Source organism: Diplotaxodon limnothrissa, linkage group LG12 (genome assembly GCF_057381915.1).
Source record: "Diplotaxodon limnothrissa isolate DT_005_m linkage group LG12, D_limnothrissa_male_GT1.1, whole genome shotgun sequence".
NCBI lineage: Eukaryota > Metazoa > Chordata > Actinopteri > Cichliformes > Cichlidae > Diplotaxodon > Diplotaxodon limnothrissa.
In genome coordinates this window covers 1,364,480-1,376,540 of record NC_140607.1, presented here as the reverse complement: position 1 = coordinate 1,376,540, position 12,061 = coordinate 1,364,480, and the positions used below count along the sequence as shown (strand labels likewise).

The 12,061-nt window shown below is 43.8% G+C and overlaps 1 pseudogene; it reads left to right on the top strand.

Moving 5' to 3' along the window:
- The first annotated feature begins 9,735 nt into the window (after positions 1 to 9,735).
- Positions 9,736 to 11,610, top strand: LOC146620623 (uncharacterized; annotated as a pseudogene).
- Positions 11,611 to 12,061: the final 451 nt, after the last annotated feature.

The following is a 12,061-nucleotide window of genomic DNA, read 5'->3' as shown; positions in this document are numbered from 1 at the left end:
GACAGGGACTAGAAAGAGAGAGCAGATTTCTCCTGTTTTGGCTTCCTGTTAAATCCAGAATTCAAAATCCTGCTCCTCACATACAAGGTCTTAAATAATCATACACAACACAGACATGAGATGGGGAGACAGGTCAGAGACCGGTGGTATTTTGGAAAAAACACTGAAATGTACAATACAATGGGCAAGACGGGGGGGGGGGGGGGGGGGAGACCTCTACTCATGCTGGGCTCCTATGGGAGGACAGGATGAGAACAGAAAACAAAAAAGTGTCCACATCACAACATCATGAAGCACGTGACAAGCAACAGGGGTGAGTAAGGGGTGAGTGAGGGGTGAGAAGTAAGCCGATCCAGACACCCAGCCCTGCAGCTATTCATCCAGCGCTGGGCCCAGACCCGCCGTCCGACTCGGCCTTGGAGATAAGCGTACCAGGGCGTTTGGAACGAAGAGTCTAAACACAGTTTGTTATGTTCAGCTCCAGCCTTGAGACCGCAGCTGCGCTGATATGGTAGCTGCATGAAATAATGGTGGTGTTCTTTCTTTAGTGCGAACCACTGCATGTCAATTTTACAGTCGATCTAATGTCCATCACTGGTTCCTCACCATTCCCGTTGGAGAGCCGTGTGCCTCTCCACGATGTTATCATCCATACCGAGATGTTATCCAGTTTGCTCATAGAGCACGAGTGTTCACGACAGCCGTGAGCCTCTCCAAGATGTTGTCAGATTGTCAGAGTCTCAGCACTCACAGTGGCCGCAAGCTTCTCCAAGATGTCCTCCGTGCTGCGTCTGATGAGTGATGAGCTCATTCTGAGAAGCCACGGCTCGCTCCATCGTTCCAATCAACACAGCGGGCAGCCTTGTGGGGATTTGAACAGTTGTTTCCACTTTCTTTATTCTTCCATAAGCCAGGGCCAAGCCAACGCCGATCAGCAAGAACCCCGTTATCATGGTTCTGAAAAGATGTCTTCAATGTCTTGTCATGGGTGTCAATTGCATTCAGGGACCAGTTGATCAAATCCATAATTCGTCCTTTAGGTTTTAGAGAACAGACTGTGAGACTCTTAGAGGGAGAGAAGCAGACAAGACTAGACAGAGACATGAGAAAGCCAAGCAGGAAAGATAAGGGAAGGGAGAAAGTGCGACCGCCTTCGTCAAGAGCCAACCGAGAAGCTCCAGTTCTTTGTAGTACCATATCACCCCGTTAGAGCACTTCGCTCTCACACTGCAGGCCTACTTGTTGTTCCTAGAGTATTTAAAAGTAGAATGGGAGGCAGAGCCTTCAGTTTTCAGGCCCCTCTTCTGTCACCATAACAGCAGATGGCCCCGCCCCTCCCTGAGCCTGGTTCTGCTGGAGGTTTCTTCCTGTTAAAAGGGAGTTTTTCCTTCCCACTGTCGCCAAAGTGCTTGCTCATAGGGGGTCATATGATTGTTGAGTTTTTCTCTGTATGTGTTATTGTAGGGTCTACCTTACAATGTAAAGCACCTTGAGGCGACTGTTGTAATTTGGCGCTATATAAGTAAAACTGAATTGAAGTGAAGTGAATTAAACCAGTCTTTGACGGACAAACCAACACAGAGGATTTAAGTCGACAGGTCCCACTCTAAAACAACAAGAAGATCAAATCAGACTTTTCCAGAAAACATCTAAAACTAGTTATGGAAAAAAACTATTGAGAAAGGATGAACACAAGTGTGCACACAATCCTGGCTACCACTTATTTCTCTTTGTGATTGGAAAATGGGAAAGGTAGATTGAGTGATTTATTTATTTATATGTGGAAATATAAATAGAGATGCAATGTAAAAAAAACAAAAAACTTGTAAAATTCTGACGAGCTTAAAAGTCAACATCTGTTTTGACCCCCTCTGACACAGCCTGAACTTTCAAACTTCTTTTAGTTCGTCTTCTTTGTCCTCCATTTGTTTAGTTTCATCTGATGTTTAATGACACACCATGCCAACATATAGTTCAGGTAATCACTGTTTAGAAATAACCTTGTCTTTCATAAACGTGTTATCTTTGGTATTTCTCACAAATTCAACTAAAGAAATGCAAAGAACGTCCTGTGTTTCTGCCTTTAATAAAGCGCCTAAAGATACAATTTGAAATTGGTTCTTTGCTAAGCTGACTGTTGTGCATAAATACAACTCTGGTTCATCCCTTGAACCAACAACAAACAACACAAACAACAAGAAACCTAATGATTAAGTACATGGACTGGACTGAAACTGAGCATGGATATCTACTGCTCAAGACTGTAACAAAATAAAGAAAGTGTGGCTTCTTCAAAGCAAATATAAAGAAATGAGACTTAGATACCGGTTAAATAAATCCAATAGTTTTTAAAGTCAGACAAATGGGATGACCAAATCTGTCACCTGATTTCACCGCAGCAGAGCGTTTTTACCAAACAGGAAGCAGCTGAAGACCGCTGCAGTAAAGAGTTTCAAGAGTGGAAATAAGTCGACATCTTTGGGTTCTAGATCACTGCAGAGGAGAAAATGTTTAAAAATGGCTGTAATCCCTTAATGTAATACTTTTGTTTAAGGTCTTGAAATAAAGCTGAAAGTCTGCACTTCAGTCTTGTTTGGTTTCAAATCCACTGGAGGTGACCAGGATCACGATTATGTTGTCATTATTTCTAAAACCTTTGGACCTCCCAAATTAGGTCCACAAACCGAAGTATCTGGGACGCCCCTGAAATGTGTGTTGAGGTGTATATTTTTTTCTGTTTGTTTGTCAACAAAGTTATGTAAATGCTGTCAAACTAAATGAAATGAAGCTTCATGGAGAGGTGAACTATGGGCTGTGTCGATGCATATTGCTTTATTTAAAATTGTGTAAAGCATATCTGAGCTCTCCCAGTTACAACAGCTTGCCTGTTTGATACTAATAATAAAACAGTTGCACAGATCAATAGACAAAATGAAAACTTTGATAACATCCTTCCCTACTTGAGCCCTAAACTGGGTGCAGACTGGGAAGATGAGCGTAGCTCTTCTTGTCTTTGAAGTCATTTTCTTATTTTTTGCATTTTCTTGCAGGAAAAAACATTTTTCTTCTTGTAGTCGAGCAGATGGCCTAAAAAGGCTGGTGAAATCAGAGTATAATGACATTGTGTGATCATTTAGCCTTGCGGATACTGCTCAGGACCTCTAAAAGTAACTTAAGAATATTGTGGCGAATCAATAATGAAACTATGTAATCTGTTTTACTGTCCACCTTTTCCTTTGTTAGATAAATATCACTTTTGGATGTGAGCTATAAAGTGGATTCTTGCACTGGAACAGCAATCCAGTAATAGAGCAGACGATGCAACCAAATCCTGTAATAAGTTGTTTAGGTGGTAGACCCTGAGTAGTTCATATATCGTGGCTAAGTGTTCTGAAATGCTCTGCACCATTTCTCAAATGCACTTTGCCTTATTTTGTGGTGCATCTTCTCTCTTTGTATTACCCTCATTAGATCCCAGCTCTTTGTCATCCTATGGCTGACCTTGCAACAGTTTGGAGGAAAATACTTGCAGATCACGTATCTCAGCTGAACGCACTATTGCACGTAAGACCCAATCAAAGCAGCGAGAGGAACGCCTCGCAGTCTAAGCATCGCGCTAGATAGTTTTGCAATAACCTGAATAACAATGACCAGAAACAACTGAAATCGTTATCAGCAGGATTTCTTTAGATGATGGAAATTACAATGTTTTCAAAGCCACACATCGAGTGTATCAGAATGATAACATTTACACACCTATCAACACGACAAACACTCACTTCAGAAGCATAAAAGATTATGCTTGTTCACTGCAATGTTTTTATCACCTCTGACGTCTAATATCATCAAAAATATCAGCCTTCTCTTGTTTGCTCTTTTGTAAGACTGTTTATTTTCCCACATCGAAGCTCAGCGTCTTTCTCTTGGCCCTTACATACACAGCAGTGCAACACTGTTATGAATATCTGTGTTTGGACTGATTAAGGCAGGTTATGACAGGCTGGTGATAAACGGTTGTTACAGAAAATATCATTATATCATTTCTCTCTTTGAGACATGCAACCTTTAGTCATAGACTCACGCACAGTCCCGCCAATTCTCAAGTTTGCTTTCCAGTTATTTGGAAGCCTCTGCTTTATCAAAGTAATTTCCCTGGGTAATGATACAAAAGCAAAGTTACAGAGAGTGCCATTGTCCAGTATAAAACAGCTAACATGCAGCTGAGGAAGCTGATTTAGGAAGTTCTGGAGGCCTGTAGCAGCTCCATCAGCTATAATTCAGAGTTAGTATTTCTTTTGTGAAGTTAGAAACATGTCATGCAAATATTAACATACAGTTTCCACATTGTTCCCACAGTGAGAGAGGTGGGCATACATATAAACATTTTTTTAATACTAATGTGTAACACGAAAAAACTGATGGCACATTTTTAAGTGGTGGGGAGAGTATTAATGCACAGCAGCACTCGCTTCATTATATGAAACCTATATTGACTATTTCTTGTTGAGAGGCGTTTTAGACTCGAAGAACATCGGCTATGCACAGCAGAAGGACTTCACCCACCACATGTCCCAACAATGGGGGTCCTGAGGCCCGTGGCTCTCATTGTTGGGACCATCGGATCAACTGATGGGCCTGAAAAGGTTGAGACACCTTGAATTCTTACAGTATAACTGTTAATATAAACAGTCATGATAGCGCGCTACCCTCATGAAAATAATGATCTGACAGTGCATTTCATGCACAACAATGTTTATCTCAGTCTGCTCAATCTTTCTATCGGTGCAAATCATCAGTGTGTCTTTGCAAATGTTGAAAGTCTACGATGACTATCTGGCAGGAGAACATTGTCACACATCCACATCTGCAGCTTTGGCATTTTGTTCCCGGTCTTCAGAGATCAGTACTCACCTTTCAAAGCAGACCTGATGCAGGTGTTGTGGAAATACCCTCCCGGTGTTTCACCTGTTGGCTTTTTAATCAGATCCCCTTATGCTGTGGCCCACACCTCGGGACCACTTTATCTGCTCTTGAATCATCTGATAACCCTTTCCTCAATCAACCTCCATAACTGGATGAAAAGGAGAAACAGATCAGTAACACTTGAATGCATGCATGGCCTTCTTGCTTAACATCTGTGTGCAGAGTGCAGCGGAGAGAAGGAAACACCAGCACTTGTGCTGATTGAGATGAGATTGGATTCACCGGCAGAACAAAGGGAAGGAGAGCTAGGGAGACTGTGAACCACGTCGTGTGGCATTGCATCATAGCTGTTTCCATTGTCTCACTTTAATTTTGAATTGACAGCACTGAATCACTGCCATTTCAAAGTGTTCCTGGGCAATCGTTCTCCAGGCTGTCTGAAGATCTTTTAGAGTTTTGGCTGCATTTTCACTCATTTTTAGTTCATGACTTTTTAACAGGAATGTGTGTCAGTGTATTTTTTTATGTTATGATGCCATGTAATACTGATTCATTCATTCTTTCCCGTCTAAAAAGGGGCTGAACCAAAGTTGTTTCATCCAGAATGTGCAGTTAATGAAGCCTGGGTGCAAATCTCATTTCAATTTCTGTTACTTGATCTGTGTCAAACTCTGCAATGCTTCCTAAAAAAGAACCATCCAAATATTATTTACGTGGTAAAACAGAAACAAGCTAGAAGGTGCTAAACACTGAAAAGACTGAAGACATATGACATCGTGTTTAATCACATGTAGTGCATTTTGATTAAGACCACCTCGCCAATCAATAAAGTCTTTGAACTTAAATAAGTCACTGCTGGCTACTTACAATAGTTTGAGAGTAAACACACTTCGAGGGGATATTAGTATAAAAATGGACAGAGCTGCATTTCTGCCTTTGGCAGAGTCACAGTGACATGAACAGTGTTTCTGCAGAGAGAGAGAATGAGATATGCACCCTAAAACAAAGAAGAGATCAGTTTCTTTGATAAGATGCAGATCTGTCCTGCTCGCTATCAGGCGCGGCTCACCCTCGTTACAGGTTCACACAGGATGACACATTCAGTCTGTTTGCAGCTTGCCACATGTTGCAATAGTTCAGTATTTACACAATTATCAACTCTGTGCTTGTTGCACTATTTGCAAATTTGTTGCAACTTTACATTAAAAGCACATAACTGCATAATCATAATTCACCTTTCAGGAAATGCAATATTAGATTTTTTACACTTGAATATTTGGATTAAACAAAACACAGGGCTCTGTGTGGAGGCGGATGGAGAGGAGGAACCAAGTGCGAGACTCGGACACTGAATACAACTCAAAACCTCAGCTTTATTGCTGGCATGAAGACAAAACATGAAGTGAACACTGACAACAGAAACACGCAGGCATAATCTGATGGTACGACGCGACACCGAGCACAGGAAAACACAGGGCTAATATACACAGGGTGGTAATCAGGGAATGGGCAACAGGAGGGAGACACAGCTGGGAGAAATTGGACTGACGAGACAGGGGAGCAGCAGAACTGAACACACTCACATGAGACACAGACCTTCACAATAAAACAGGAAACCAGAAACCACTAAACGCAGACAGAGAGGCAGACAGAATATAACACATGCAACTCAAACAATACATGAAACAACAAATCCTTAAACACGGATAAACAGAAACATGGACTCTAATAATAATAATCATCATAGCATCAGAGAAACAAAACAATCATTCAAAAATAAACCAAAACATAAGAACTCAAAATGCTGGGTCGAACCTGACACGAGTAGTTAACGAAAACAGTACAAAAGCATATACAAAGAATTGTTCATTTTTAAACATCATAGTTATCATAGAATTAGAGAACAGCTGCTCACAGAATGATGGTAGAAACCAATTATTGCCTGATTTCCTGTGTTGTGTAGTATTAAAATGAATTTGTCACAACAAGTGCCACCAAAGAAAACAAGTGTTCCAGACTGGTACTTTAAAAGAAGAAATTACATGATTTTATAAAGCATATTTACAGAATTTCATTTGTTTCCAACTGTGTCTGTGTCATTGCTGGATAAAAGTAACAGATGTTTAATTTAATTTAATTCAGTGACAACAGATGCCTCAAGGCAATGTTGGGATGTGCGATCAATGTGATTGAACAAGTAGCCATAAAGTTTAAAAGTTCAACTACATTGGTACTTTTTAAAATACAAAGAAACTGTCTTTACAGTTTCTTTGTGCAACATCAGGGCTGAAATGCCATGTGACTGTTTTGATTTCATTTATATTTATGTCTGCTGTGGCTGGAGAGCCTGGGGTCCTCTAATCTTCATGTCAAAGCATCCTTGAGCAAGATACTGAACCCTAAGTTTCTCTGTGTGAATGATACATCACACCTTTCTGCAGCTTCAGATGTTGCCTAACTTCCCTCCGTGCTACCTTGATTGTGGCCTTTAATCTCCTTCTCCATGCAGGGTACTTCTCCTTGTGGCTCTTCATCTTATAGCCATCCATCTCTGTGATCACTGCCATGGTGCAAATCAGCTGATTAGTCTCAGTGATGGTCGCAGTAGGGATTGTCTGTAATGCTGCATTCACATCTTCTAGTAGACCTTCAGATGGTACTTCATATAGTCTTGATAATCGGCCATGGAGGGTTTAGGTTTCTGGCTTCACCATGATCCCGTAGGTCAGGTCAAGTGCTCTCACACTCTCACACCTTCAGTCGTACTTGGGGCTTTAGTACCTAATCTTGTGTAGGCGCGATGATATCTCCCTACTGACTTGATGTCCTGGTTCCCCCTGATCTGACACTCGGAATTGCTAACTGAAGGCGGGACAGTCCTGAACCCCAAGGATGACAAGAAGGGACCGCTCCCATCCAGCTACCTGCCAATAACCTGCCTCAGTACCATATGCAAGCTCCTATCAGGAATAATAGAGGCTAAGATGAACAGGGACATTGGTCTATACATGAGTGGGGGGACAGAACGGAAGTAGCAAGAATACCAGAGGAGTAAAACACCAGCTCCTCCTAGACAAAGCAGGTAAGACCAGACTGACCAACTTGTGCACTGCCTGGATTGACTACAAGAAGGCCTATGACTCGATGCCACACACCTGGATCTTGGAATGCCTAAAAGTGTACAAATCAACAGGACCCTAAGTTCCTTCATCAGGAACTCAATTGGTATGTCACAAACTACACTAGAGGCCAACTTCAAGCCAATAGCACAAGTCACCATCAAGTGAGGGATCTACCAAGGAGATGCTCTGTCCCCACTGCTGTTCTGCATAGGCCTGAACCCCCTCAGTGACAAGACTGGCTACGGATACTGACTACAGAATGGAGCAATTTTCAGCCACCTCCAGTTCCAGGCATGAACGAGACATCGATTCACGGATCCACACCACCAGGATATACAGCAATGACATCGGAATGTCGTTCAGACCGGAAAAGTGTATTTGGATGGTAACAAAGTGACGGAAAGAAGTCAGAACTGAGGGGATCGCGCTACCGGATGGCAACATTGCAGACATAGGGGACCGCTACCTGCAGAAACCTCTAGCTGGGGTGGAGTTGGCTGGAGCTAAGCTGGGCACTCAGACCGCAGCTACCAGTATTCAGTCTGCTCAGGGCACTTGTCAGGCAGAGAGAGCAATAAGTAGTCCATATCTGGCTGAATGAGCACATCAGAGCTCTCAGCTGACTGAAGAAGACTGGGTCGGCTCGCCTGAGCTCTCATCAGAGACAGATGGCTGAAATGGCTGAATGGGCTGCACCGGTTTAAAAACCTCCAGGGGTCCAGAGGTGCATCGTGTATCAGACTCACACACAGCCTTAGTTGTAGCCAGCTCAGCTGAAACAGTCTGTAAATCTAATGAGCAGGAATTAACTGTCTCTGTCATTATAATTCCAGGCTCAGAAGGAGCAGGATGAAAACAGTCTTTAAAGTCCATAGAGCTGGAAATAACAGCCTAGAAAAGACAGACTTGGAGTCCAAACACTCTGGAAAACGTGCCTGTGAACAGCTAACAAAGTCTCCGACAAAGGAGTCTCTTTATCTCCAAGCTCGGAAAGAGTATGAGCAAAATAGTCTTTTTTACTTACCACTGCCGGGTGCTCTGCAGAAGTCCCAGCTTCCGGCCGTGTTCTTGTGCAGCAATGATGCGGACGCCGCTTCTGCTTGGAAGCTACCGGCTTGGTAGCTGCGTTACTCCTGGGTGGGTCCAGGGTGGGATTGTGGACTTGGGGTTCTGGAGGTGCTCCGCCTCCAGGCTGGAGTTGTGGCTGGGCCTGAGGGCCTGGGTCACCAGGTGTGTTGCCAGGGTTTTGAATGGGTGCATGCATGGGGGCCCGGCCCTTGCACCGGGGCCTTTGGTAGATCGTTGGAACGGCAGGCCTCTTCACCGGGCCTCTTCCACTCCCCTGTTGTGTTTTTTTCCTTTTTTCTTCTTTTTCTTTCCAAGATGGCGCCACAGTAGGCAGCGTGTTTCCTCAGCTCCCAGCTTTTTCCTTTCCTTTCTGTTTTTTCTTGTGCTTTAAGTTTTTTTTACCCGACACTCTTGGTCGTGTTTTATTTGTCGTGCAACGGGACATGGACCCACAAATTTCCGTGAGAGTAGTAACATGTCTTCTACTCTTTTTGGGACTTTTTACCACCACTTCTGGAGAATCTGTAAGCCAAGCCATTGTTTACGGTAGGGAGCAGCTACTAGCACTGGGCAACAGGAAAGTACTCCCGGAGGAGCGACCCAAGATTCCGAAGGAATTACGATGTCGGAGGAGGGGATGCAGGGCTGGAGTGAAGTACCAGGAAAGAAGGAGATGGTACAAACCAAGCATTCCATCCATTCTCATGGGTAATGTAAGATCTTTACCCAACAAGATGGAAGAGCTAATTGCGCTAACCAGACTGCAGTGGGAGTACAAGCAGAGCAGCCTCCTCCTGTTCACTGAGACATGGCTCACGGACCACACACTGGACTCTGTCATAACTCTGGATGGCTTTCAACTGGTTAGAGCGGACAGGGATAGAATAGAATAGAATAGAATTCAACTTTATTGTCATTGCACATGCACAGGTACAGGGCAACGAAATGCAGTTTGCATCCATCCAGAAGTGCTTTAGTGATATAGATATATTACAATATATATTAGCAATAATATAGATATGTGAGTATATTACAGAAATGGGTCTATTATGGTATGTTATAATGTACACGGTATGAAGTATGTTGTGAATATTCTATAACTATAAGTATGTACAGGCTGTAGTGAGTACAAGCTATGTACAGGCTATGAACAGGATATAAATATGAAAAACTATACAGAATATGAAATAAATAACTTTACAGAATCTGGGATATACAGCTATACAGAAATGGGAACTATGCAAGTTGTAAACAGTTGTAGGGTTAAAGATTATCGAATGTACAGAATGATTATTTACACAGAGCTATACAGTAGTGCAGTTAAGATAAGTGAGGGTGTAGATAGTTTCTACAGAGGCTATATAAAGTGCTAGTGGTTGTGAGTGGTGGTTCAGTCCATGTTATTATTGTGTTTGAGGATGCAATGGAGAGTGGTAAGAGGAGAGGTGAGGGACTAGCAATGTCTGTCAGTGAGAGATGGTGTAACCCGGGGCACATCACTGTGAAGGAACAGAGCTGTACCAAAGACATTGAACTGTTGGCAGTTAGCGTCCGGCCATACCACCTGGCCAGGGAATTTTCACACGTTATTGTGCTGACTGTTTACATCCCACTCTCGGCCGACGCTACAGCAGCCTGTGAGTACATTCACTCCACTGTCTCAGCTACAGATGGCACATCCGCAGTCCCTCATTATTATTTCTCGGGACTTCAATCATGCCTCACTATCTGTCACTCTCCCAAACTTCTCCCAGTACGTTGACTGCCATACAAGGGACAGAAAAAGCAAAACCCTGGATCTATTGTTTGCCAACACAAAGCAGGCTTACAGTGCATCACCCCTCCCCCCGCTTGGCAATTCAGACCACAACCTGGTCCTTCTCCACCCCACTTACACTCCTATGGTGAAGAGGAGTGTAAGAAGAAGGTAATAAAGGTGTGGTCTGAGGAATGCACTGAGGCCTTAAGAGACTGTTTTGAATGCACAGACTGGCAGGAACTCTGCAAGCCTCACGGTGAGGACATCGACCTCACCCACTGCATCGCGGACTACATTCATTTCTGTGTTGAGAACACTGTGCCTACCAAGAAGATACAGTGTTTCTCAAACAATAAACCGTGGGTCACCCCAGAACTGAAGGCCCTGCTGAACAAGAAGAAGAGTGCTTTCTGGTCGGGAAACAAGGAGGAACTGAAGAAAGTCCAAAAGGATCTTAAATACAAGATCCGAGAAGGCAAGGAGCGCTTCAGTAGGAAGATGGAAAACCAACTCCAACAGAAAAACGTCAGAGACGTCTGGAGGAACATGAAACAAATCTCTGGACACTTCCAGGACAATGGAGGAGCCACAGTGTCTGCTGGCCGGGGGTGGGCTAACGACTTGAATCTGTTTTTTAACAGATTTGACAATGGCCCACTGATCACCTCTCCCACCCCCCAGGTTCCATCAACTCCCCTCCAGTTTCTGCCCCCCGGGTGCAATGCCATTGTCACCTGAGCTCTCCTCTCACCACAACCCTGCTTCACCCCTATCCACACATCTATCCACAACAAAGCGAGCCCTACCCCCCACTCCAGCCCAGCCTCACATCTACTTCACAGCTGATCAGATCAGCTGATATATATAACACACCCAGCACGCCCCTGCGGGCGGTTTATCCTTCAAGCTCGGGTCCTCTACCAGAGGCCTGGGAGCTTGAGGGTCCTGCGCAGTATCTTAGCTGTTCCCAGGACTGCGCTCTTCTGGACAGAGATCTCCGATGTTATTCCCGGGATCTGCTGGAGCCACTCGCCTAGCTTGGGAGTCACCGCACCTAGTGCTCCGATTACCACGGGGACCACCGTTACCTTCACCCTCCACATCCTCTCGAGCTCTTCTCTGAGCCCTTGGTATTTCTCCAGCTTCTCGTGTTCCTTCTTCCTGATATTGCTGTCATTCGGAACCGCTA